At 41.1% G+C, this 27,389-nt stretch overlaps 1 long non-coding RNA gene across 1 annotated transcript; it reads right to left on the reverse strand.

Moving 5' to 3' along the window:
* Window positions 1–1,492: 1,492 nt before the first annotated feature.
* Window positions 1,493–20,990, reverse strand: LOC122465489. Its single transcript, XR_006290390.1, has 3 exons — window positions 20,977–20,990; window positions 16,952–16,956; window positions 1,493–1,668 (listed from the first exon to the last, which is right to left on the reverse strand). It is a non-coding gene; the product is annotated as an uncharacterized LOC122465489 (long non-coding RNA).
* Window positions 20,991–27,389: the final 6,399 nt, after the last annotated feature.

Below are 27,389 nucleotides of genomic sequence, written 5' to 3' on the forward strand. Positions count from 1 at the left end.
GTTTTCTTGTTACCCTTTATGTCTCTAGCTAATTTAATCTTGTTTTGTGCCTTGGCCTTTCTAATTTTATTCCTACATACTTATGTTATTTGTTTTTATTCATCCTTTGTCTTTTGATCCTGTTTCCATTTTTTGTTGGACTCTTTTTTGAGTTTCAGATAATTGAAGATCTCCTAGTTAAGCCAGGGTGGTTTCTTGCCATACTTCCTATCTTTCCTACATAGTGGGATAGTTTGCTCTTGTGCCCTTAATAATGTCTCTTTGAGAAATTGCCAACTCTCTGAAACTATTTTTCCCCTTAGACTTGCTTCCCATGAGATCTTACCTACCAACTCCTTGAGTTTGCTACAGTCTGCCTTCTTGAAATCCATTATCCATTAGCTGTTTTCCCTCCTACCATTCCTTAGAATCATGAACTCTACCATTTCATGATCACTTTTACCTAAGCTGCCTTCCACTTTCAAACTCTCAACCAGTTCCTCTTTATATGTCAAAATCAAATCTAGAACAGCCTCTCCCCTTGAAGCTTTCTCCACCTTCTGAAATAAAAAATGGTCTCCAGTACATTCCAAGTATAAAATACTTTCTTTGGCGGTATGATGAATTCTCTCATACCCTTAGGAACAGAAAACTGCAATAAGCTCTTTGGATACCATAGTATAGAGTAAAAAGAACAGGAGTACTTGTGGCACCTTAGAGACTAACAAATTTATTAGAGCATACGCTTTCGTGGGCTACAGCCCACTTCATCGGTTGCATAGAATGGAAACCCACGAAAGCTTATGCTCTAATAAATTTGTTAGTCTCTAAGGTGCCACAAGTACTCCTGTTCATATATATATATATATACACACACACACACACACACACATACAGATAAGTTGGAAGTTACCATACAAACTGTGAGAGGCTAATTAGTTAAGATGAGCTATTATCAGCAGGAGAAAAAAAAAACTTTTGTAGTGATGATCAAAATGGCCCATTTAGACAGTTGACAAGAAGGTGTGAGGATACTTAACTTAAGGAAATAGATTCAATATGTGTAATGACCCAGCCACTCCCAGTCCCTATTCAAACCCAAGTTAATGGTATCTAGTTTGCATATTAATTCAAGCTCAGCAGTTTCTCGTTGGAGTCTGTTTTTGAAGCTTTTCTGTTGCAAAATTGCCACTCTTAAATCTTTTACTGAGTGGCCAGAGAGGTTGAAGTGTTCTCCTACCGGTTTTTGAATGTTATGATTCCTGATGTCAGATTTGTGTCCATTTATTCTTTTGCGTCGAGACTGTCCGGTTTGGCCAATGCACATGGCAGAGGGGCAATGCTGGCACATGATGGCATATATCACATTGGTAGATGTGCAGGTGAACGAGCCCCTGATGGTGTGGCTGTGATTAGGTCCTACGATGGTGTTACTTGAATAAATATGTAGACAGAGTTGGCATTGGGCTTTGTTGCAAGGATAGGTTCCTGGGTTAGTGGTTTTGTTGTGTGGTGTGTGGTTGCTGGTGAGTATTTGCTTCAGGTTGGGGGGCTGTCTGTAAGCAAGGACTGGTCTGTCTCCCAAGATCTGTGAGAGTAACGGGTTAGTCCTTAAGGATAGGTTGCAAATCCTTGATGATGTGCTGGAGAGGTTTTAGGTGGGAGCTGAAGGTGATGTCTAGTGGCGTTCTGTTATTTTCTTTGTTGGGCTTGTCCTGTAGTAGGTGACTTCTGGGTACTCTTTGGGCTTTGTCAATCTGTTTTTTCACTTCAGCAGGTGGGTATTGTAGTTTTAAGAATGCTTGATAGAGTTCTTGTAGGTGTTTGTCTCTGTCTGAGGGATTGGAGCAAATGCGGTTGTATCTTAGAGCTTGGCTGTAGACAATGGATTGAGTGGTGTGTCCTGGATGGAGGCTGGAGGCATGTAGGTAAGTATAGCGGTCAGTAGGTTTCCGGTATAGGGTGGTGTTTATGTGACCATCGCTTATTAGCACCGTAGTGTCCAGGAAATGGACCGCTTGTGTGAATTGGTCTAGGCTGAGTTTGATGGTGGGATGGAAATTGTTGAAATCATGGTGGAATTCCTCAACAGCTTCTTTTCCATGGGTCCAGATGATGAAGATGTCATCAATGTAGCGCAAGTAGAGTAGGAGTGTTAGGGGACGAGAGCTAAGGAAGCGTTGTTCTAAGTCAGCCATAAAAATGTTAGCATACTGTGGGGCCATGCGGGTACCCATAGCAGATGGGTTAATATGGCAGTTTTTGCATAGGGTAGTCCTCAGCTGTAATTTTATTACTGCTAAGGGATGGGAATACAAACAGCTGGCTGAATACAGACTTAACTATAAATGTATTTTTATAATATCTTCCTAGAAATAAACCATGTATGTGAGAACTACTATCCCAGGTGCAATATCTATTTTACTGTTGTTGGGCAGCAGTACTGAACGAAAGAGGTTTGTTCTCAGGGATAATCAGGCTTGCTACAGTGGTGCTGCTAGTTGGATGAACCTTGAGATCCAAGAGGCATTGCTGATGTAACACCGAGAGACCCCGGTCATCGGGATTGAACCTGGGACCTCTGGAGCTTAATGCATGAGCCTCTACTTCATGAGCTAAACGCAGGCAGGCACTCTCAGTACAGTATCAAATATCTTCCTCCCATTAGATGACAACTCTAATTCAGTTCCATGATATATTGTTGACAGACATAAAACTAGAGAAATTAACTCACTATCACACCTAATGCATTATCACCTTTCAAAAATGTAACAAGTATGAGGCAAAAGAATGTTTAATATGCAAGTTAAGTTGTAATAGTCTGACAAAAAGAACTATTTTTACTACACTAAGGGCCTGATTTAGCTCCCAGTAAAGTTTAGGAAAAAAATTCCAGTGAGTTCCGTGAGAATCAGAATGGCACCTATAGGGGAAATTTTCAAAGGAACAAATGGCAGTTCAGCAGTCTTTGAAAGTATCCCCTTAGATATGCAAAATAACTCAATCTTTCAAAATAGAAACTTGCTCAATACTCTATCAGATAAACTACAGTAGGCTTTCTTATTCCTGACAGCTGGAGCAAGGAACTAAATATAAACCAACAATTCAATGCGTTATATGACTTTGGTTAAAATTTGCTGTTCCAATGTTTGTCCTGCACAGGCGTGAAAAGCAATCACTCATATAGGAATTTAGATGCAGTTAACCTGTAGGATAGTTATCCTACATAATGGTTATATTAAATCTAGACACTAAAGGAGCTTTAAAAAAAATGCTTAGCTCTCATTGAAGTCAATAAGAATTCGACGCCTCGGAAAAATCAGGTAACATTTAGGTTATGTCTACACTATGCAGCTTTCAGTGACACGGCTGTGCCGCTACAACCATGCTGCTAAAAGGCGTGCTGTGTAGCCGCTGTTTGTCTGCAGGAGAGAGCACATTTGGAAGTTTTGGCTCCATTAAATAAGTTGTAGTGGACCATTAGGATAATGAAGTAAATATATCATGTCTAGAAGAGAAGACTATTAGAATCTGTAATATGCAACAGGAGTCACAGGAAGAGAGCTTATTCCATAATTATATAATTGTGCTAGAAAGATCTTTGCTCAATCTCAGCCTAAAAAATATAGTTCCAAGATGGTTGAGTAGTGAAAGTAAAATCTAGACTCCATAAGAATCCAAGGGTCTATTCCTGGCTAAGCCATTGTGTCAGTGTTTGACCTTAGGCAAGTAATTTGACCTCTATGTGCAGAAATTAATTCAGCCGTTTAACTAGATGAGAAGGACCTCACTGAGAACCAGCTGTGTAGTCTGGACTTAGCTTTCTCTTGAGACGTTTCTTTAGCATATCAAAAAGTAGTAAAGCAATGCTAACTACTGAGTAAGTGGAAGGCTAGCTCATGCTGCTGAATGTGTTGTACTGGAGAATGAAAATACTTTAAATTTGAGCAACTGTCACCTGATATACTCTCTGTGGCCTGAACTGTGCTAATCAACATTCTAAGCTACTTATGGGCCCCCACCACTACTGCAGTATCTGAGCACCTCATAATCTTTAATATATTTATCCTCTACACCCCTGTGGCATTGGGAATTATTATTCCCATTTTACAGATGGTGAGCTGAGGCACAGAGACGCTAAGTGTCAGATTTTTAATGGTATCTAGGTGCCTAAAGATCCAGATAGGTGCCTACTGGGATTTGCAAAAAGTACCTAAGCACCTACTTCCCACTGAAATCAATCAAGTTTTGTGTCTAGGTGTTTTTGAAAAGCCCACTTAGTTGTCCACCTGTATTTTAGGCACCTATTTCCCTTTAAAAATCTGGCCCTCTGTGAATTGGCCAAGGTCATGCAAAGTAAATGGTAGAACAGGTACTTGGACTCATAGGAACATAAAAACGGCCATACTGGGTCAGACCAAAGGTCCATCTAACCCTGTATCTTGTCTTCCAACAGTGGCCAATGCTAGCTGCCCCAGAGGGAACGAATAGAACAAGTAATCATCAAGTGATCCATCCCATCACCCATTCCCAGCTTCTGGCAAACAGAGGCTAGGGACACATCCCTGCCCATCATGGCTAATACCGATTGATGGACCTATCCTCAATGAATTTATCTAGTTCTTTTTTGAACCCTGTTATAATCTTGGCCTTCACAACATCCTCTGGCAAAGAGTTCCACAGGTTGACTGTGCGTTGTGTGACAAAATATTTCCTTCTGTTTGTTTTAAACCTGCTGCCTATTAATTTCATTTGGTGATTCCTAGTTAGTGTGTTTATGAGAAGACATAAACAACACTTCCTTATTTACTTTCTCCACACTAGTCATGCTTTTATAGATCTCTATCATATCTCCACCCCCCCTTAGTTGTCTCTTTTCCAAGCTGAAGAGTCTCAGTCTTCTTAATCTCTCTTCTTACGGAAGCTGTTCCATACCCCTAATCATTTTTCTTGCCCTTTTCTGAACGTTTTCCAATTCCAATATATCTTTTTTTGAGATGGGGCAACCTCATCTGCACGTAGTATTCAAAATGTGGGCGTATCATGGATTTGTATAGAGGCAATATGATATTTTCTGTCTTATTATCTGTCTCTTTCTTAATGATCCCAACATTCTGTTAGCTTTTTTGACTGCCACTGCACATTCAGTAGCTGTTTTCAGAGAACTATCCCCAATGACTCCAAGATCCCTCTCAAGTAGTAACAGCTACTTTAGACCCCATCATTTTATATGTATAGTTGGGATAATGTTTTCCAATGTGCATTACTTCACATTTATCAACATTGAATTTCATCTGCCATTTAGTTTCCCAGGCACCCAGTTTTGAGAAATCCATTTGTAGCTCTTCAGAGTCTGCCTGGGACTTGAATGTCTTGAGTAGCTTTGTATCATCTGCAAATTTTTCCATCTCACTGTTTACTCCCTTTTTCAGATCATTTATGAATATGTTGAAGAGGACTGGGCCTAGTACAGATCCCTGGGGGACACCACTATTTACCTGTCTCCAGTCTGAAAGCTGACCATTTATTCCCATCCTTTGTTTCCTATCTTTTAACCAGTTACCAATCCATGAGAGGACCTTCTCTCTTATGCCATGACAGCTTACTTTGCTTAAGAGCCTTTTATGAGGGACCTCATCAAAGGCTTTCTGAAAAATCTAAGTACACTGGATCCCCCTTTGTCCACATGCTTCTTGCTCCACTCAAAGAATTCTAGTAGATTGGTGAGGCATGATTTCGCTTTACAAAAATCATGTTGACTCTTCCTTAACAAATTATGTTCATCTATGTGTCTGACAATTTTGTTCTTTACTATAGTTTCAAGCAATTTGCCCAGTACTGCAGTCAAGCTTACTGACCTGTAATTGCCGGGATCACCTCTGGAGCCGTTTTTAAAAATTGATGTCACATTAGCTATCCTCCAGTCATTTGGTACATAAGCTGATTTAAATGACTCAGGTCTATGCTAGCACCCTGACCACCAGACTAGGTCATTCATTCAATAAATAAGTGTTGCTTTGGAACTGATGCCTCATGAAACAGGATTAAAAAAAAATTTTAAGGAATCATTTGAGAACAGCATTTGAGATGTGAAACTATTCTTTCTTTATGACAGCAATAACAGGGAAAAGAAAATTGCAAGTGAAAAAGCATCTCATTTGGATAAGCTATTTGAGGCTGGTATCATAGCATTTAAAACACAGTAAAAAGCATCACTCAATGTTCCCAGGAGGAGTGGGATGAGTTAAAGCTAAACCTCACTCTTCTCTTTGAATGTACTAGCACTGTGGCCTTTAACATTACTGAGACAAAGGTTATTGTGATTTAATGTACTGGAGACTCTGATTCACTTACCATTGTATTTTCAGACATCTGCTTTCCTTCCCACTGTTTCTCCCCTCTCTCCATATTGTCTATATTCCCTTCCTCCTCTTTTTTCTTTATTTCACTTACTAACAATATATTATCAGCCATCAGTCACATCTTTTCTAACAAAGTACATTACTTTCTATAACTACTTAAATTTAGTGGCATGAGCAGATCGTGTGTCATATATATAAAACTTGACTTTGTTTCTCAAACCCATTCATGCTGCAATACCAGGATATAACAAGCCAGATGAAATAGGGCCTACTCATAGGGCAGTTTTACACAGCTGTAACTTCATTGTTCTCAGCAGAGTTCATCCTGACTTTTACAACAGCATTAAAAAAGAATCAAGGCCACATTTTCTTACTTCTGTTGGCTTATTTTATAATTGATGCATTATAAAAATGTGATCTTATAAAGCAAAATACCTAGGAGAAAGATAATTACTTAGCTTCAACACTATTTGTGTCAGAAGTGTTTTTGACAGACGTATACTGAAATAGTCATGTTTAATTAAGGCTCTAATCCAGCAAAGCAACTAAGCACATGCTTAAATTTAAATAAACAAATAGCCCCATTGAAGTCTATGAGTGCAGGGTGTTCAAGAGTTCAGATAACATTCCTAAGAACCTAGAGTTCTTCTCTGCTGGTCTAAACATTGGGATCCTTCAGCAGAAAAGGCAATTAAGAAATCACCTGAATGAGATCCGTATAGGATGAGGCTAAATTAAGATTGTAGTTTAACTACTTCAGTGCTTTTTAAAATTCTGCCGGTAAGGGGTTCCTTTGACTGTGACACATATATGTATTTGGTCTATATGTGGACAGCTGGATCCATGGATGGCCAAACAGCAAATCTCTATGCTCCTGAGCAGAGTGCTCTACTGGGAGTTCCCATTTTTCAAGAAAAAAGTCCTCATTACTATCCTTCCTTCTGTGATATAAAAATCCTTATAAAATAGACAAGTGAATAGGTATAGCCAATTACATCTAATATTAGTCCATTTTTCTTTCAGTCATTAATACATGCTGTGATTAGGGTGTACTATGAATTATTACCTTCTTTATCCCCCTTGCCATAAACCCACCAAACTTGGCACCATATAACTGAAGTTATAAAAGAGGCCCTTCAATATATCAGCACTTCTTCAATTTCACTTTAAGAACTGTCTGTAATATAGATGCTATTTGAACTAGTGACCTTATCCCATAACAATGAGTGCAATGTTTCATGTCAGTGTTGCACAGAGTTTGAATTCCTTCTCCCAACAATAATTCTGAGTTTTCATTTTAAACATCTTTCAAAGTCTAAACTTCATGTTCCCACTTCAAAACGCAGGTAATGTGAACAAATATCTTCCTACTCTGTGGGGACTGGAATTTATGATAAAAGGAAGGCGAACACTGACTAAGAACAATGTACTCTATGCATAAAGCAGAAGGACAATCTACTACACCATAAATATAGTGATGGAAAGCAGAGTAGTCTTTGATAGACTGTAGCTGTGTAAGTATGTATTTCTTCATCATGAGAAAAACACATTCTGGAGTTATAGGAAATGCCGTAAGCTGCAGCATTAAAACTCATTTCAGTTCAGTACATAACAGGAATGAGGTGTGCTAATTAAACTGTAAAGAGATAGAAGAATGATCAAAAGAAAGTTCAGGGTCTAAGTTTAATTCCAGTGGATCTGGCCTAGTTTCATTTAAATTCTGAACCATACCTCTCAGCTTGACAGTGTCCAAATGTGGGACACAATGTGTTACAAAGACCTAAAATGACGGACATAAAAAGTTGTTTCTTCAGCAAATTTAAAATGACACAGGATCCCCTATCTTTTCATATTCACCGATTGGCAACTACAGATCCTCCATTTTAAGTTAATTAGGAGGCCAGCAAAGACAACTTTTTCAGATGTTCTAATATTTAGTCAAGGAAGACAACATTTATAGAGATTAGTGGAGTATGTCTTGACTGAGGGAGATGTTGAAGAATTCAGCTGGTAGTCATAGAGTTTTACAAGACAACTGCTTCATTTCAAAGCACGCCAGCCAAAGCTGTACAAATAGAGGGTATTCTACATATGTTTCATATGCTGAAATCTTATTTATGAACTGGAATTCAGTGTACAGTGAGGGTATTGAAAATAGCTTATAATTAGCTGAAAATGTTTAGAATTCAGATAATTCATATTTCCCCATGTTAGTCAATTCCCATTTCTTATTAGCAAGGTGTCATTAGATATGTTTTAGAAAGATCATTTAGAGCTTCTTTGAGGAGATTAGCTTAAAAAGACAGGATCTCATTAACTGGGGAGGATTTTCTATGTACAAGTCTTATTCTAAGGGACCTCTTCCCTTTTACATGTCTCGTTACATGGAAAGAGAAGTTCCACCTTAACTTCTCTAGCAGCCAACGCATCCTGGACCCATTATTAAAAATCTCATTTCTCTGTTGATATATCATCCAAAATTATGAGTCCATAAAGAAACACTGTGGGATGTATATATTAAAAAATACAACACCCTTCCCCCCTCCAACACCAACAACTGTAAACCTACTTTAAATGAAGATAAGATGAGAAGATCGTGTTTAGATGAAAATCATGGTCAGGTCACGGAATTGATTTAAGGCTGAAGAAGATTCAGATTTGGTGGTGCTGACAGAATGCTAATCATTCTAGCAAGCAGGCTTTGATCCCAAATAGCAGAAATATGAGATTTCTACAGTATTGAATAGTGGAAACTCCATGAAATCAGCTATTCTTGCAAGATTTGAGCCATTTTTGAGAGATTTTCACAGGAATGTCTACTGTGATGATAGTTCAAGTGCATCAAAATAAGAATGCTAAATACAGGTTTAAATCCAGGGTTATGAATCTGTGTTTGTTCCCCAACATCCAAATTCAAAGAGATGAATTCATATGTAGCATTGATATTCTGTTGTATATCTATGTTTAACTTGATTTAAAAGAATCTTACATTATCTACGATCATGTTTTGTCATCATCTGTTGCATAGGGGATAGTGACGGTCTGCTAGTTGACTAATGGAAGAGAAATAATTTGTGACTTATTTTTCCATTCAAGGAAAAGTGAAATTAGAACAGGGTCATCCAGTTATTAATACATGGTATATAAATGTTGATGAATGAGTGAGAGATGAACATGTCAATTCTATGTCATTCAAGATATAATCACCTCTCTCCTTAATCTTCATTTTTATCCATCACTAAGGGGGCTTGTGCAATGCCCTTCTTAATAGAGCTAATATTTGGGCCTTGTGAAGTAAAAATATTAGCTTTCATTGAAAAAGTGAGTTTCTAGCTCTTTTTTCTGCGAAGATAATTGAACTGATATTAACTCCTTTGTACAACGGAAAGGATCAAGTAACTGGTTTCCACTTCTGCAGCAGGAGGTGTGGGGACCTGAAGATTCTACCCACAGATATATTTGTTCTGTAAGATGTATCTATTAAGTTTGAGGTGTAGCCAAAAATCTCAGTAACCTTCCTCAAAATCCTTAGGACAGCCTTGAGCATTTTAAATCTTCCCAAAATACAAGTTTCTTGGAACCCTCTATAAAGTTTTATCTGTGTCTGGTTTCTCACTAGTCTTCCTGACAGACTGTCATCTCATTAAGTAAGACAAGTTGTTCATTTTGGCTTGGCCGAACAAAAAATCCAATTAAATTTTAAATGTAACAAATTCTTTAGGGAAAGGTCTGTCTTAATACAACTGATAACATTTCTTTTAAAGCAATATATTCTTCGGAGTCTTGGATATTTCTATTTTGAGCTTAGAGACAGTTCTGATAGTCTTTGCACTGTTAACAGATGTTTACACTTCTCAGTAGTCTGATGAGAGAGTTTCTTGGACCTCTGCATCTCATATTGGGCTATGCTTTTTATATGAAGTTTGTATTTTATACTTTCTACCACTCCTAGATTTATCCTGGTAGGAGAACAACTATTTATCAGAATGAGAAAGGAAATCGGACCTAATTTAAGTCTAAATTCCAAACTGAAGTTGGATGATTTATGAAACTTCAAGTTTTCCTGTGTACACGAATGCTCCTGTGACCTTTCAAAATTTAGCTTAGTTTCTGTTTATGAGAGGAAGGCCAATAATCTCAGAATTATTAAGGAAGATAAACTATTTACATTAAATTCTGCTCTGATGTAAATGTAAATCCAAATTTCAATAGAGTTACTCTAGACTTAGTGCAAATAAGAGCACATTCTAGATTGTTATCTTCAGGTGGAAAAGTATTTGACTGTTCCCTTAAATTTCAAGCACGGTGTTTCAACAAGTGTCACTGCAAATTCTAAGAAATAATTACTCTTTCTTAGAAAGAATTTCTGGCCTGTGGTGACACCAGACTTGACATCTCAGCTATTTACTGTTTGGCAGTGAGAGAAACCAAGGATTTGTGTTTGTGCTACAAAAGTTCAAATATTTTAATAAGTGGTTAAGAATGTATCATCTGAGTGACTCTCTCTCAGTATGTTCTTCTCTTCACCCACTCCAATAAGCAGATCCTTCCTAGAGGAAATCAAGCTTCTTCTAAAAACTAGAAAATTTACAGGAGACAGAGCTGCTAGAGGAATCCAAAATAATGTTTCACATATTAAGATTAGGTTTAGAGTCTGATTTTTAAAAATGTGCATGTGCAGTTGTGCACTGGAGGCCTGATCCACAGCCCCACTGAAGTCAATGGAAAGTCTGAGTTCAATGGGCTTTGTATCAGGCGCAAGACTTGTGCACATAGTTACTGTCATGCAGTCTGCAGTGGCTCAGCAGGATGAGTACCAACCTCAGAGCACACTGTGAAGAAGCAGAGCACAAACCTCAAACTGGTTGTGAGTTCTATAATTAGATTTCACCAAGTATCAAGTATGAACCTCCCAAGTGCTGTAACAGGCTTCACATTGAGTCAGGCATTCCCCTTGGGCACTCCGGTCTATCTTGCCACCTAGGCAAACTTGCCTTTGGGATGGATGGCCCCTTACACCAAAAACCACAACACAATTCAAGTTACTCCTAGTCTCAAAGGGCCAGTCACTTATCCCAGGTTAATTGCACCTCAGATCTTAAAACCATAGAAAATGCTTGTAGTCAATCCTATAATAAACTATCTAAAGATTTGTTAATTAAGGAAAAGAAATGAGTTATTTACAAGGTTAGATCAGATAAACACACACAAATGAGTTACAGTCTTAGGTTCCAAAAGAAGCTGCTGTAATATGCAAGCTCTGTAAGTCCTCTAGGGCTAACCCACACTAGACTGCTGGGGAATCCCTTGCTTATGATTAGAAGTCTCAGAGTTCAAGATGCATAGAGAAACTATTCCTTCTTGTCAGGGACTTTTATTCCCTTCCCCCAGAGCTCAAGCTGATGGGATGAGTCCACCTCCTTGTCTCTTCATGGATGAGGGGGAGCAATCAATAAAGGCTTTGTTCTTTCATGTTTCACAATGGTTCACTGTTTCAATGGGCCTTCTTCATTGGCAGGACCTAACACCTTGTGTAGGAAGCCAGCATTTCTACTCCTTTCCTGTTTGACTTACGCAATTACGGAGGATTACAATGCAAACACTTACTATCACCTTATAACATGGGATAGAGATGTTATCAGATTAATACATGCAGCATCTCCTACAATTTAAACACTAAATATATTCTTATAAACTTATATCTATTTTAACCATACTAACACATAGGTGAGCCAGACTGGTTTGTCATTATTCAGTGAAGCCTAAGGGCCTTGGCATGAGCTGACACCTAGTCACCTCAATTGCCCTAATTTTGAATGCATGGTTTATTGAAAAGTCAAATTCTTTATATGCCTGATCTCTGACCTTTTCTTTTGCAAAGTTTTTTTTTTTGTTTTTTTTTTTTTAAAGATTCAATACAATCTGCTGGTTTCTGCTTGGAAATGTCTTTGAGCTTGCAAAATGAATTGCTTTAATCTAAACTGTTAATTATGTATAAAAGCCACTCCTTCCAAATTTGGAGAACTTTACTTTTTACTTAGAGTCATGTAAAACAAAATGCTACCTCATTGTAAGTCATGATTCATACTCAGACTGTCAGAACAATTTCAGAAAATACACGGGTACCTGCTCAGATAGTGATCTGACAAACTGTCTGAAGTTTTGGGGGCTGCCAGATTGGTCACCATTCTTGGAAATATAAACCTCAATTAGGGTTGCCAGTCATCCAGTTTTCGACGGGAACGCCGGGTTGAAAAGGGACACTGCTGGCTCCAGTCGGCACTGCCGACTGGGCCGTTAAAAGTTCGGTAGGTGGTGCAGCGGGAGCCCGAGGCTAATGCAGGCTCCCTGCCTGCCCTAGCTCCACACGGCTCCCGGAAGCGGCCACCAGATCCTTGCAGCCCCTAGATGCATGGGCAGCCAGAAAGGCTCCGTGTGCTGCCCCTGCCCTGAAGCCTGGCTCCGCAGCTCCCATTTGCCGGGAACTGTGACCAATGGGAGCTGCGGGGGGAGGCACCTGTGGCAGGTAGGTTGTACTTGAGGGGTGTTGGTATTGATCAGATATTTTAATTGCTTCCTACATTGCCTTAAAATGATTTTTCACTCAAGACATTTTAAGGACCAAGTACAAGGCCTTTTGACTCTTACTGTGAAGTTAGAAATAATCTAGAAGTGTAATTATCAAGTTTGACGGCTTGTCTCATGATCTTGACCCATGAAAAGATAGGATTGGGCAAAATGATCTGAAGAATCAGCTTTTCCTAGATAGGTGGCAATCATCTTCGTGTTTAAGAAAATCCTTTTGGGAAAAGTGAGCTGCTTTAACTTCTGCAATAATTAGACTCATTATTTTATTACAATCATAATTTAATTACCCATCTCAGTGTCTGTAAATACAATGAGCACACAGGATTTTCTTGGCCGATTTTGCACATCATATTATACTTTAGGGAAAGGTGAACCAGACAGATGAAATAAGAACTGGCCCCTCCTCCAAAGTTTGTGCAGAACTGTTCCTAAACTGGAATAAAATCTTGGTTTATATAGATTTACAAATCAAGAACTTTCATTAACAATGAAAACTGTGTACTAGTAATTTTTCATGTTGTAGTTTTACCAGAGAGGGATGATCAAGGGAATATTCCAAGCGAGAAAAACATGATTTCTAAGGCCCTGTTCTTGAAAACATCTTAAACAGTAGCCGTACTGAAATTGAACCTTCTGGACATATTACTTTGTTATATATGTGAATACTATGCATCAACAAAAGGTTAAGAACACAAGAAAAGGCTAATTGGAACTACAGTAGACCTTAGACTGCACCTTACTGTTTCATACCATTCGGGTTAGACTCCTGACATAAGACAACATCCCAGCCACACTAAATCTGTGAATCTTCTGATAGAAGCGTCCACTGGGAACTTTAGATAGAAGGAATAATTTCACACAATCTGGCATGCATTAAACATTCAGAGATGATATATATGGAGCCAGAGAGGATTGTTCACTTAGGTGACCAAGAAAAATGATGAGTTTAAACGCACAAATAAATCTTTCAAATGAATTTTGAAAGCATTTGGAAAAAATATTTATAGTATGTTCTTTATTTATATGGAAGCACTAGCTACTTCCTCAATGAATCATACATCTAGAATGATTCCCAATGAAGGTAGAAGAGAGAATCTCACTGATTCACACATCAGTAATAAATCCACAAACTCAATAATTCTCAAGATGTTTCAATGCAAGAGAATAAGCTCACTGCAATCTTCATGCGAGTGGGTCTTTGTCCAGATAGCTGGACGAAGATGGTCATTGCCCCTTTAAGGGCTTGCTTACAACAGGTGGGGCAAAGGGGAAAGTGTACAGGGATGGACAGGAAGGACAGGAAGCACTTTGGGCCAGGTTTAGAGAAAGTCACTGCATTGCCCTTCCTGCTGACCAGAAGAGTGGAGGGGTATTTATACTCAATGCAGCTCTGTAGAGACCCTCTTCCCACGATTGCGATTGACAGCACCCACCCCTGAATGTGGCAAAAGGACCAGGTTCCCTCTTGACTATCTCTGGCCATTATGCTAGTTGCCGTTTTCCTTAGGGGGCTGGGAAGGAATTTTTCCCTTACCACAACACTGGCCAAGGCAGGTGGGTTTTTTCATGTTCTCCATGGGTGGTCAGGGACTCGATGGGACTGTTGTGGTGGACGGCCAGTGCAGATGCGCAGTATAGAAGGAATACAGTTATCCGGTAAAATGGGTTGGAAGAGGATTTGAAGGAAAGCATCCCGTGAGGGAGCTGAATAAGAGGGAGAGCGTTGGGAATCCTACATCTCATAGGGTGGAGATCCAACCCTCTTCCTTCCTGCACTGTACAAATTTGTTGCTCGCTATTCCCAGATATTTTAAGTGAATAAAGTTGCAGACTAATTAAACCACATCTGTGGCTTCCTGTCTTTCTTCCAGTGCGGATGGCTAAAGGTGATGTATGAAGTCTCCTACTTCAACATTCAGTGGAGTATAAAGTCTTGCATGTACTTAAATATGTACCTTGCTGAACTGGGGCTTAAGTGATCCTCTGGCATAATAAGACCCATATGAAATATATGTTTTAATAACCATCAGGTGGAGACTATGACTTAAACTTTAGCATTCTAATCCATCACTAAAATCTCTTCAGACTGTAGCATTTTTGAAATAAATGTTTTTATAGCTGCACACTTTGAAAGCCCCAGTGACATTACTACCGGGAGCCTATGCCAGACATTCAGTGGGAAGTTGGCACTTGTTTTGATTCCCAAGGTTGTCTAAATGTCTGATTGTTTACATTGCTGTTATCTCAGGAACAAGGTTGGTGTACCTTTCTTCACTATAATTCATGTTCCCTTACTGGTATTAGCAGAAATTAAAATAAGTAGGCACTACAATTTATTTTTAACTTACTTTAGTTGCAGGGACAGTAATTTGTGTATTTTTTTCTCATTCCTCAAGTTTCTCACTGCTTAGTGAGAGTTGGGGTTCTGCACAAAACACTAATACAATGAAGTTACATATTGCTCACTGTCGCAGGTCAGGCCCGCGGTCGCGCCTGTGCACCCCCGGCAGGGGCTGTGCGGTCAAGTGTTCGGAGTCAATAACTGCCTCGTGCGGCCTCGCGGCCAGAGTCAATCACTGCCCCCAGGCTCGGGGCTGTGTGGCCTACCAGTCAGTCAGTCACTGTCAGGATGGCCCTCCACCTTAGGATGGGTAGTGGCCAGGATAGGGGGATCCAGGCCCTCCCTCTCCACCGGGTCCCAACCCACTGCCCTGCCAGTGGCGGGGTTGCCTGCCACCAGCTAGGTGGGGATCTGGCCAAAACACGCCAACTTAGCCTCCGGTTGTCCAACCAACTCCCCGCAAAGACTCCCTGGGTTACTTCCTACCCACTTCTCTGCATCTCATGGCTTCCTAGTTCCCCTGGTTCCTTCTCCTTCAGTCTCATCCAGCACCTAGGGGTTGAGGGTTACTGTCAGTTGGTTGGCCTCCACGTCATGAAGTGCCCACAGCCCTTCAGCAGGAGCCAGTGACACACCTTCTTCTCCTACGGCAGTCCACCCAGACTGAGCCAGGCTGCTCCCTCTTATACTGGTGTTGCACTTTGAGCATGCCCAGTAGGGCCATGGGGGCGTGGCTTCCTCAGCCCACAGTGAGGGGTTAACCCCCGCAGTCCCAGTGTGGGGCATGCACGCCTCGTCACACTCACCTAACATTGTTTAACAAATGTCTATTTTCTTAAATTGCAATTTCACAAACTCCAGAATATATTTCAAGAAAGTACAATTGGCATTCACTTACTTGGGTGTCTTCTGACCTTTTAACAGTTATACTTAAATCTTTCAGAAAAGTGCTAGGAAAAAAGAATACAGACCTTTTGAGAAAGTATACTTCTGATACTATTTACCTGCCTGTCTGGCTTTCCCCTTCTGTTTCCCTTCTCTTAACTCCTGTCTATCCTATCTGTTCTGCATTGATATTGAAGAATCTACAGCACTTTTCAGAAGAATAAGTGATTTCTTGGGTGCCCTTGGCAGAATGGAGAATTTTGGCTATGTACTGTACACCAATGGTCTACCCAACTCCATCCTTTTATCCGAGAGGTGGCTGTATTTTGATAGCGGGTGATGCTGGATGTACAGAGATATGGGGGTTTTTTATGGAAGGTGATTTTTAAATGTATTTTTTTTGTAATTTGGCTAACATTTAGATTAATGAAATATTATTAGCTATTTCCAAAGACCATAGACAAATGGAAGATAGTTGTAGAAATAAAGCATCTGTTTGTTAATCGAGTAGTCATTTTGGACAAGTGCACCAATTTATCAGATTAAGATCTCAGTATTAAAAAATGGTATAGAAGGAAAAATTTTACCTTGCTAAAAGATGTGCCAGCCATGTAGCACACCCTTCTGGCCAAGTATAGCTCTACCGAGTCCTGCCTTAGTTTCCCCTTCACTCAGGATTCCTTAAAAAGTCCACACAGTCCAGATATTCAAAACATTTCCCCCTTCTGGGGTCCAATTATTAAGTATTGCACAAAAATTTCAAAAGAAAATGACTTATAAAGTCTTCAGTTTCAACCTCCTCTTTCTGAGGGTCTGTCTTCCCTTCAGAGTTCCATTACTTTTCTGCTCCAGTTTCAAGCGAGGCACAGCCCTTTCTCCCTGAGGGTCTGTATTTCTGCTCTCCCAGCACCTCTTGCCTGAAGTTTCACCTTCTCCACAGACCTTTCCCCAACTGACTCAGGACCCTGCAGGAACCTTCTTACTTTCTGCAGTGTCTGCAGGCATCTGCTAACAACAACCTGCAGCTTTCTTCCACTTTATAAGGCCCAGGTGCCTCCTCTTAAGCCCTGTTGGGCAGCAGGTAGTCAGTCCAGGTGCACTGGACTCTGCTCACCTTATGACACATCTGAAAAACTTATTAATATTTGAACATAGAGTACATATAGACAGAGACCTCACCCTTTTCTTCCAGCCAGTGAGAGAAATTCCCATTTTGTTAAGAGTCTGTCACAGAAATGAGATGGAAAAGATTTCTTGGGTCATCTAGTTAGTCTCCTGCCAGTGTCCGTACATTCTGTATATTTGAGTAATCTAGCTTTGAATGTCTTAGGGATCGAGCTTCTGCCACTTTCCTTGGAGGGCCATTCCATTATAACTACAAACTCAAGATCTAGCCTCAACATGAGGCCTGTTTTCTCAGTCTAGCTCATAATGGAGACTATGCTGCTCCAACGCCTGTTTTGCATGATCTGGTATGCTTCAGAATTTGCAGTACTTCTTGAGGGTTAAGAGTGGGGAAATCTGCTCAACATCTATACACAGATGCAAGGAGTATGGAGAATAAACAAGAACTGGAAGTATTAAAACATAAGCTACATTATGACTTAATTGGCATCACAAACTTGACAGAATAAATCTCATGATTTGAATATTAGTAGAGAGGGTATAGCTTGTTCAGGAAGGATAGACTGGTGAAGGAAAGGAAGGTGGTGTTACATTATACATCAGGAATATATACACTTGTTCTGAGGTGTAGCAGGATGTGAGAGGCAGACCATTTGAAAGTCTCTGGGTTAAAAAAAAAGTGAGGAAAATATGTGCAATGTCATAGTAGGGATCTACTACAGACCACCAATCAGGAGAAGATAGACGAGGCATTTCTAGAACACATAAAAGTATCCAAAACACAGACCTGGTAGTAATGGGGAAAATTAACTACACAGATATCTACGGAAAAGTAATATGGCAAATCAAAGCCTCCATTAAGTTTTTGGAATGTATGGGGGACAGCTTGTTTCAGAAAGCTGAGGAAGTAACCAGGGAGATAGTCATTTTAGAGTTCATTCTGACTAATGGAGGAATTGGTTGAGAAACTAAAGGTTGAAGGCAATTTGGATGAAAGTGATCATGAAATAGACTTCAGGATGCTGAGGAAAGGAGGGAGGAGAGAGAAGCAGAATAAAGAAAGTGAACCTCAAAAAAGTAGTGACTTTAACAAACTCAGAAAACTGGCTGCTAAGATTCTAGAGAAGAAAAATCTCAGTGAAAAAAGGAGGTCAGGAGAGCTGGCAATTTGTCACAGAGGCAGTATTAAAGGCAAACAAATTATACCAGTGCAAAGGAAAGATTAGAACAGCAAGAGGCCAATATGGTTCAATCAGGAGCTTTTAAAATTACCTAAAAATAAAAAAGAAATCCCACAAAATGTGGAAACCTGAACAAATTGCTTCAGATGAGTACTAAAGAATAGCACAAATATGTAGTGACAAAAATCAGAAAGACTAAGGCACAAAATTAGTAATACCTAGCAAGGGACAGAAAAGGCAATAAGAAGAGGTTCTCTAAATGCATCTCTCATGTTTTTAATGAAGGAATGTGTAGGTTCTCTACTTAGCAGGGAAGGAGAGCCAACAGATGACATCCAGAAGGCTGAGGTGTTTATTGCCGGTTTTGCTTCAATCTTCATTAAAAAAGTTGATTGTGACCAGATACTTAAGACAATCCATATTAACAAGGGTGAAGGAACACAAGCCAGAATAGGGAAAGAACAGGTTAAAGAATGTTTATATAAGTCAGATGTATTCAAGGTGACAGGGGCTGATGAAATTCATCCTACAATACTTAAGGAAGCAATTTTGGAACCATTAGCGATTATCTATGAGAACTCCTGGATGGATGAGGTCTCAGAAGTCTGGAGAAGGGCAAACATAGAAAACCCAGGAATTATAGACCAGTCAGACTAACTGCAGTATCTTTTCAGGTATCAAAGCAAATTTTTAAACAATCAATTTGTATACATTGTGACAAAGTTCCTCCTCTCCCTTTGTGGGTCCTGCGCTTATTGGCGGATTTGCTTGCCTCAGAGATTCATGGCAGCCCTCAGTATGGCCACTTTTGCTAGTGGCTCAAACCTGCCATTCACTCATCTAACCTCATCACTGGCCAGCATGGGAAAAAGGAAGGAGAACAATCCCCGCAGTCTCTGCTGATCCACCATGTGGGTCGGGGAACAGCCAGAGACCTTCGCTTCTGGTGGAACCCACAGTCCAGGTCAACTCCTTCTGTGTCTGATCAGGAGTTGGGAGGTTTGGGGGGAACCTGGGCCTGCCCTCTACTCCGGGTTCTTACCTAGGGAAAATGGACCTGCTTAATCTGGGACTAATATATCTGCCTTCTAACACTCTCCTGTAGCCATCTGGCCTGACCCTGTCACAACATCTACAGTATAATAGGTTTATAAGTAAGAATCAACCTGGATTTGTCAAGAAGTCATGTCAAATAAACCCAATTTCCTTCATTGACAAGATTACTGTCCTAGTGGATATGGAATGCCATAGATATGATATCATGACTTTAGCAAGGCTTTTGACAGATCCTACAGGATATTTTCATAAGCAAACTAGGGAAGTGTGGTCTAGATGAAATCACTATAAGGTTGGTGCACAACTGGTTGAAAGACCATGCAACAGGGTGCTTGGTGAGGCAGGGAGCCTAGTGGTTGGTTTGCCTGAATTCCAGCCCATTGTTTCTCTGGTTGAGGTGCCTCAATCTTTTAGGAGGTGGGGTTGGTGGCCATGGGCCCTCCCACTCCACTGGGTCCCAGCCAGGGCCCTGTGTGAGTCAATCCCTGAATAGGAGGGACCCCCCAGCAGGAAGACTAAATCCACTGCCCCAGGATACTTCCTACCACTGTTCCTTCAGTCTGGGGTGGCTTACTTCCATGGACCTTGAGGGGGCACCCTGCCACAGTCCCAGGCTACTTTGGGCAGGGCAGCCATCAGTTTGTTGAGGCCAAACCCCACAATGTCTCTTTGTTTCAGACACCCAGTTAATTCAGTTGCTGGAGGCTCCTAGACCTCTCGCCAGCCTCCCTTGGCTGACAGAGGACAACACTTACTCCCTGGTGGCTGCCTTGGCTAGCAGGCTAGTGACCCTTCCTCTCAGGTAGTGAGGCAGCTAGCTCCTGCCTCTTAGCCAGTCAGGCCTCAAATGATCCAGGCTCTCTCCTTTTCTCCCCCACTCCAGGCCTGGCATTGGATGCAGGTATTACAGGGCAGGGCTAGCTAGGCCCAAAGGCTCTCTTTAACCTCTGCCATGCTGGCGGGCAATTTCTCTGCTTCATCACAGACCATATTCAAAGAGTAGTTGTCAGTGGTTTGCTGTTACACTGGGAGGATATATGTCTGCCAGAGTCTGTCCTGGTCAAGTACTGTTCAATATTTTCATTAATGACTTGGATAATGGAGTGGAGAGTATGCTTGTAAAATTTTGGATAACACCAAGATGGGAGGTTGCTAGCACTTTGGAGGTCAGGATTAGAATTCAAAATGACCTTGTCAAACTGGAGAACTGGACTGAACTGAGCAAGATGAAATTCAGTAAAGGCAAGTGCAAAGCACTCATTTATAAAGAAAATATCAGTTACACAACTACAAAATGGGGTTAACTGGCTATGCAGCAGGCCTGCTGAAAAGTTTCTGGGGGTTATAGTGGATTGCAAATTGAATGCATCAACAATGTGATGAAGTTGCAAAAAAAAGACTCATATTCTGGGGTTCTGTTTACAGAAGTGTTATAGGTAAGACACATAGGGTTGCCAACTTTCTGTTTGCAGAAAATTGAACACCCTTGACCCGCCCTTGGTCCTACCCCTTCTCTGAGGCCCCGCCCCGGCTCACTCCATCCCCCCTCCCTCTGTTGCTCGCTCTCCCCCACCCTTGCTCATTCACTCATTTTCCCCAGGCTGGGACAGGAGGTTGGGACGTGAGAAGGGGTGAGGGCTCCGGCTGGGGGTGCGGGCTTGAAGTGGGGCTGGAGATGAGAGGCTTGTGGTGAAGGAGGGGGCTCAGGGCTGGAGTAGGGGGTTGGTGTGTGGGAGGGGGTGCAGGCTCTGGGCTGGGGGTGTGGGCTCTGGGGTGGGGCAAGAAATGAGGGGTTTGGGGTACAGGAGGGGGCTCTGTTTGGGGTCAAGGGATTTGGAGTATGGGAAAGGGCTCCAGGCTGGGGCAGGGGCATGGGATGGTGGGGTGGGGTGAGTTCTCTGGGTGGCACTTAGCTTAGGTGGGTCCCAGGTAGCTGCCAGCATCTCCCTCTGTCTCCTATGTGGAGGTGCGGCCAGGCGGCTCTGAGCGCTACCCCTGCCTGCAGGCACCACCCCTGCAGCTCCCACTGGCTATGGTTCCCATCCAATGGGAGCTGCAGAGCCAGCGCTGGGTGCGGGAGCAGTGCACAGAGCCCCCGTGGCCATCCCTAAGCTTAGGAGCCAGAGGGAGATGCTGGCAGCTTTCTGGGAGCCATGTGGAGCTGGGCAGACACCCTGCCTGCCCCACTGCAGGCAGCCAACCTGACTCTTAACAGGCTGGTCAGCGGTGCTGACTGGAGCCACCAGGATTCCTTTTCAACCGGGCATTCTGGTCAAAAACTGAATGCCAGGCAACCCTAACAGAACATAATTGTCCCACTCTACTTGGCACTGATGAATCCTCAGCTGGAGTACTGTGCCCAGTTGTGGGTGCCACACTTTAAGAAAGATGTGCACAAATTCGAGAGAGTCCCAAGGAGAGCAACAAAAATGCTAAAAGGTTTGGCATACCTGACTTCTGATGAAAAGTAAAAAAAAACTGGGCATGTTTAATCTTGAAAAAAGAAGACCTAATAGCAGTCTTCAGACATGTTAAGGCAGGTGTAGTCAATAGGCAGATTGTGGGCCAAATCCGGACTGCCAGACACTTTTGAATGGACCCTGAAATCTTTTTATTTACTTATTATCATTATTGTTTTTTATTATTTTCTCTGGTGTCTGGACCTTGACTAACCTTGACCAAGAAATGTGGACCTTGACAAAAAATAGACTACTCCTGTTATAAAGAGGTCAGTGATCAACTGTTCTTCATGTTCACTAAAGATAGGATAAGATATAATCAGCTTAATCTGCAGCAAAGGAGATTTAAGTTAGAATATTTTTCCCAGTATCTAACTATAAGGATAGTTCAGCACTGGAATAGGCTTCCAAAGGAATTCCTGTCATTGGAGATTTTAAGAACAGGTTACACAGCCACCTCTCAGGGATGGTCTAGGTATATAGTACTTGGCCCTTCCTCAATGGAGGAGGATGGCTTAGATAACCTCAAGGTTTTCTATGAATCTATTGTGCTAGGACAGTCTTTTTATGTTTTTCCAAGAGAAATTGCTCATAGGCGAAATGCACTGATTTAATCACAATATTTATGGGAACAGTATAATAGACAGTCTAGTCTGGAATCTAAAAATGTATTGTTTAGGGTTGGTCATTGTGGTTCCTCAACTTCAGTATAATAATTATCCATGCTGGACAGTGAGATGTCACTTAGAGAGCAGAATGATGGGCACTGTACAAAATCCTAAGAGACAAACGAACAAGATAGCTGACGTGAAAAACAGTTTTCTTTGGGGAAATTTCTAATAAAAAATCTTGGTTCAAGATTTTTAGAATGAAAATATTTGCCCGATGATTGTTTCCACAGGGATTTTAATTTCTATACACATTTCTCTCCTGGGCATTTTGTTTCCTTGGAATACAGGCTCTCGCTATGCATAAAGCAGGCCTTGAACTCTTAAAAACTCAGTGAATATCAGGCACCAGCAGTGTGTGGATGTGTTTTTCAGGGATGCTGAGAATTTATAGGGCTACTTCTTACAGAAAATAATTAGTTTAGGATACTTGCCAAGTAAACCAAAGCAGGAGAAGTTATCACTTGGTGAGCTTGATGCCCCAAACATGGTGCTGATCTCTAGCAAATAGCAAACATATCCACTGATTGTCATTGCTATTAAAAATCCGGAGTTGAACACAGAAATGCCATTAACAGATGCTAATTGCTCATTAGCACATGTGACATAGTATATGAGACCCATACCTATGTTCTATACAACATTGTAACGTTTTAATAGTAATATCTAAGTGCTAAACAGATAGCCAACTGTGCATCTCACTTTTAAAATCCTATTAACAGTTGGGCACCTGGCAGACTCTGGTTCCACACACTCCTTCTCTGCACACCTCACTGCCCAGCTTCAACTAGCATTGATGGATGCCTTGCTCTGTTTCTTCATGGGATAGCCATGGCTGCTGTTATGTCTGGACATATTTGCATACTACAAGTAGTCCCTGGGAATTTCAATACAGTGAGTGATTTTAAACTATATATGGGATGAAAACTCTCCATTGCCACTAATTTATCTGTAAGATTAATAATTCTCCACAAGACTCCCTTCCCATGCCCAGGGCTGTATTCATGCTCCCTTCAGAGCATAAATTACTTCTAAAATGAGATCCTTTCAGAGACAGTCATTTCCTGTCATGCATATCTGACTCTCACCAGTATACTAGTGTGGAATTCAGTTATCAGCTGAGAAATGTCGATTTGCTAAATTGGATCTGTACTAGGAGTTATTTTGCATACTATTAGCATTAGACTGTTAGAAAATAGACAGCAAGAGCAGAAATGTGTGACCCTTACAGTATGTACCCAGAATGTTGTTCTGTGTGAAGTTTATGTACAATCTGGTTTGTATCTGAAGAACCAGATTTTCTCCAGTACTCAATCCTATGTTGAGGGAATCTATCCCAGCAGAGTTTCCTAGCAGGACCCTTCCCCTGGCCAGGCACTTTATATAAATCCAGTTACAAAAAACCAGTACTGACATGTGGGCAAGTCCAGTAGAAGCATCTGTGTACAGCAGCCTCAGTCAGCTGTCTCAAACAAGCTGTGAGTGTTCCATGATTCCTAGGAAAAAAGGGTAAGGTCACAGATAAAGGTGAAAAGAAGCTGATGTGCAGAGCGAACCACTTTGCTGGCAATTTCAGAGGTCTCAGACTTTGCTATGAGCTAATCCTCCAGAAGGAGTGCTGACATTCCCTGGCAGTGACTGCTGTTGTCTGTCCTTTTATAATCAGTGACAACATCTGGACTTATTCTCTTGAACAGCTCCAGAGTGAATTTTACAGGATTACTACATAATGAATTGTAGAACAACTTTGTTACAGGAGGGGAACATGGATGACTGCCCAGTAATTGATTAATTATTAATACTAGCACCTGAAAAATCCAGTCAAAGCTCTGGGCCCTTTGTGCTAAGTGCTATACATACAAGTAAAGACATAGCTCTATGGAGCAGGAATTTTCAGTTTAGGTGTCAGAAAAGAGATAATAAGTGGACAAAACAGACAAATGATGTGTGTGGGAAGGATGAGTTAACAAAATGAAGAGAGTTTAGCAGGAAAAATACAAGTCTCAGTTTGCCACTTGCCTAACCAATGCTAAGGAGTGATCATGGCAGAAGTAGTTTTAAGGAGGAATTTAAAAGAGGATAAGATGGCAGCTTTATGAATTTCATTGGGAGTCTTCCCCATGCATGGGGTTGGCCTGGGAGAAAGCACTGAGGTAGCAGGGGGGAAAACAGACAGGTGAGCAATCCCACTAGATGGATGCACAAGGTGGGGTTAAATGGTGAAGGGCCTTAAAAGCAAAGACAGCAAGCTTGGTGTGTGATGTGGTGCTGGAGTAGGGGGGAGCCAGTGGAAGGATCCCAAAAAGGAGATGATGGTCTTTGCACCTAAAGAGGCAGTTAGGCACCTAAGGCTCTTTGTGAGTCTAGCTTATGGCAGCTTCTGTTTTGAAAGTCCAGATCCACATCTATCTCTAGGTATCTTCGGAACGATACATTTTTCATGACAGTTTTATTTTGGTCATATTTTGGCTTTATCTACTGTTTTTCCCTCAGACACAGTATTTGTTCTAGTAAACTTTGATAAAAAAAAAGGCCACAATGTGATGTTTATGCAACTTCTATTTCTGTCTTAATCATGTTCCAACAGTGCTGTTACACTTTGCACTACTTGAGTACAGGATTATGAATTCTTGGTTTCTGGCATTTCTCTTGAGCTTTTTGACATTAAGGAGAAGAAAAAAAAAACCCAAGCAGAGACTCTGGAGGAGGTCAACAGTTTACAAAACTTTTTTTTTATTGTTTAACAATAATGGGTCTGCAGTTTTGACTAAGTTTAACCTGTCACTGGTACCATCAATCTGAAGGGCACCTCCCTCTCACTAAATGAATCAGGAAACTAAAAAGGGATATATAATTTAGGAAACTTTAACAATGTATCTGGAAAATAATTGAGCAAATCTCATGTTTGCCCACATCAGCCATGAAATTGCCCGTCCTGCCCTGTCCCTCATTGCACTTAGTTTTGTACTGAAGTCTTTAAACAAAAGCAATTCAGTGCTAACCAGGTTTATAGTAGGATTTTCAAACAATCTATGGCTCCCATTAATGTAACATCTGAGTGCCTCACAATCCTTTGTGTAGTCATCCTCACAATACGTCTGGGAGGTAAAAAGTGTTATCCTCATTTGACAGATGGAGAAGTGAGGTCCAGAGAGACTCTGAGCCTGGGTCCATAGACTCTGGCTTGCAAAGCTTGACTATGGTACTAAAAATTGTTATGTAGATATTCAGGCTCAGGCTCTGAAATGCACCCCCTTCTCCAGCCCGAGCAGGGGTGTCTACACTGCTATTTTTTGGTATAGTAGCACGAGCCCCATGAGCCTGAAGACCTGCACTCGGAGCCTCACTGTCATGGGGTAGTTTTTGCAGTGTAGACATACCCTAATGCCCAGATCCGCAAACTTATTTAGGCTTCTAACTTCATTGAAATCGTTGGAAGTTAGGATCCTAAATGTCATTGTGGCTCGGGGCTTAAATGATTTGCCTGAGATCACATAAAGTCCACAGTAGAGGAAGGAATTGAACCCAGTTCTCCAGAACCTAATCTCCACTGTGGCGCTTCTAAAGTGCTCATCCAAGTTAGGTGCCTAACTGATGATGAAATAATTATGACTATTTGTACACTACATAAGGGTGCACAGGGTGTTTGTGTCGAGTAATAAAAATAAAGCCAAAGAAGGAAAAGAAACTGTCCATCAAAAAATAGCACCCAAAGGCTGCCCTGCTCTCCGGGGTCTCTGGGTTGCTGCTCTGTTGGAAGAAGACAGTGCAGAGTCAAGTGTTTCATAGCTTCATAAAGCTCCAGGCCAGAAGGGATGATCAGATCATTGTCTGACCTCCTGTATATCACAAGCCATTGTAGTTCATCTTGTTATCCCTGAATTGCCTACTCCTCCTCATACATCCAACAAGTGCACTAGCCCTTTTTTGCTACAATCTTGCACTGAAACCTCATGTTGAGTTGTTTCCCCACTATGACCCATAAAGCCTTTCCTGAGTCATTGCTTTCCAGGATTCAACCCCCCATTTTGTTGGTCTGGCCTGTATTTCCTCTGTAATCTGCACTACTGGCCAACATTGCAGAGAAACCCCACTGAACATGTTGCCATAATGAGTTTGAATTTTTCTTATGTGTGTGTTTCCCCACTGCCCTTTGATGTTTGGAATGCTATGATGACAAATCAGTAATACATTTTCTGCAGAATTATGCATACTATTTTGGGATAACAACATGAAAGCCTGGGTTATACATGGTAACTCCACTGACAAAGATGGTAACTACATGGTAACTCACATTATTCTATCATCCTAGTTACTGATAATTATGCAATTAGCTCATGTCACCACTGCGTTCCATATCTCTAATTCCCTGCATAATGCGTCCCATACCCGGCTGGACTCTAGACAACTGGCAAGTGTTACACACAGCTCTGAAATAAACTACACTGTTTATAAAAATGCATTGAAAGGGAGAGGTTATGAATAGTGGAGATTAAAACTTAGGTTTCCGCTTTCCAGACAAGGGATTAGTTAAGAGCTAAAGAAACAGTTCCACTAGTTCAAGCCAGCAGTGACTTCTTTATACTTGACTCACAAGTTTAACTGCTAACAGCAGTGTAGTTGGTATGCAGCACACAAAAACAAAACAAAAACCTGGAATGTATGAAATAGGATTTGGTTTGAAAACACATAATCAAACATACCAGCTTGTAATAAAAAATTGAATGAGCACTACTACCGTGGGG

This window comes from Chelonia mydas, chromosome 4, assembly GCF_015237465.2.
Source record: "Chelonia mydas isolate rCheMyd1 chromosome 4, rCheMyd1.pri.v2, whole genome shotgun sequence".
Classification (NCBI taxonomy): Eukaryota; Metazoa; Chordata; order Testudines; family Cheloniidae; genus Chelonia; species Chelonia mydas.